This window comes from Halyomorpha halys, unplaced genomic scaffold, assembly GCF_000696795.3.
Source record: "Halyomorpha halys isolate HHAL.00 unplaced genomic scaffold, Hhal_1.1 Scaffold141.1, whole genome shotgun sequence".
Taxonomy (NCBI): domain Eukaryota; kingdom Metazoa; phylum Arthropoda; class Insecta; order Hemiptera; family Pentatomidae; genus Halyomorpha; species Halyomorpha halys.
The window spans coordinates 186,087-187,643 of record NW_027111321.1 but is presented as its reverse complement, the minus strand read 5'-3'; the positions used below and the strand labels follow the sequence as shown (position 1 = coordinate 187,643).

General features: G+C 30.3%; 1 protein-coding gene across 1 annotated transcript in view; it reads right to left on the bottom strand.

Moving 5' to 3' along the window:
• Positions 1 to 1,557, bottom strand: part of LOC106678412 (uncharacterized protein F54F2.9) — a 23,383-nt gene that overhangs the window by 2,554 nt on the left and 19,272 nt on the right. The gene's annotated exons all lie outside the window — the stretch shown is intronic.

The following is a 1,557-nucleotide window of genomic DNA, read 5'->3' as shown; positions in this document are numbered from 1 at the left end:
ATAATGGTACTAGACAATGAGAAATATTTCTTCCTCTGTAATCTTTGTCAATATCAATTCCAGAGGTATGATTCTTTGATATATAACAGAATGTTTTCACCCGATTATAAACACTTTGGAAAAGGCACAGAAAATGAAATAAGGGCCTCAAATATTATATATTACAAGCTAACCGAGCTGCCCTTCAGTGCTATTTATAACAACATAACCATTTCAATATGTCATTGTGAAAGAGGACGTGATAGTTGAGAACATACACACGAGGGCACCAGAGCACTTGGTTCAGAATTTTGAGGATTCATTCCTACCTGGGTTAATCAAAATTTATTTCTGCCAACCCAGAAAAAGGAACCTTGACAATCCCACTCTGTGTAGGACTTATAAAAAAAAGTCAGTTAAGTTTTCTGTCAGTCTATAAAAAAGCTTGTTTTCTCAAAATTGTAAAAACCAGTAAACTCTAAATATCAATTAACAAATTTTAATCAAAATCGCATGGGCCATTTAAATATGATGATAAGTAGAGAGGAAATGCTGGTTCTGATCCTTAAAATTGAGCACTTATGAACTTAGAACCCTAGGCTTTATCCTATCTTAACCAAACCACTTCTAACCCCCTAGTCCTATTGTTAACCAACTTTAATTCTCCCAAAAACCACACATAACCATCTCTGACCACTCTTGATCCTTAATTGTTATCATTAATATAAAATTTATGGACACTTCTGCACAATATATGTATGTATTAAGATCATGCAGGTATGTACTTGTTTGTACAGGTGTGAACAGGTTTACCATAACTTGCTAGTCCGAACAATATATGTATATATTTTAAATTAATTAATACTTGCTTACTATAATAGATTGTATTCTTCAATACTTGAATCTGTTCGTACCTTTTTTGACAGGTTTGAACAGATTCAACTCGCATGCCTAGTCCGCACAATATGTGTATGTGTTTCAAGTTACTTAGCAATGATTAAGTAGAACACTCAAATGACAGGAGTTTATATATTACTAAAGTAATAAACTCTTCTTTATATCATACTAATATTACTGTCTATATAATACAAGGTAGAAGTAATAATATAATTTAAAAAATACAATTCTTAGAACCTTACCTTGAATTTATTAATTAAGGATACATTATTTACTGTTGAACAGGTAAACCTTGATTATAGTATAATACAGCTTTTTATTTCATTTTGTTAAAGTGGTTTATCAGTTCAAAGAAAAAATATACCAAAATTGGAGAAGTTTGTTGGGGGGAGGGTCAGCAAAGAACAACATAAATAAACAAAACAATATTTATTTATTTTCTGCCGACGTTTCGACTTGAGTTTCAGGTCTTCATCAGGGCTATAGAACAAAAGAGATAACAACAACATTTAGAGAAACATAAAATTGAAAAGGAATAGTATACAAACAAATTTGGAATTATACAAAATATTGAATTGAATCATAAATGATAAAAAATTGATAACTGATAATTGAATAGTAAATAAATTAAATTGATTGATAATCGTGGAATTAGATGGTAGTAGATTGAAAATAGTGAAA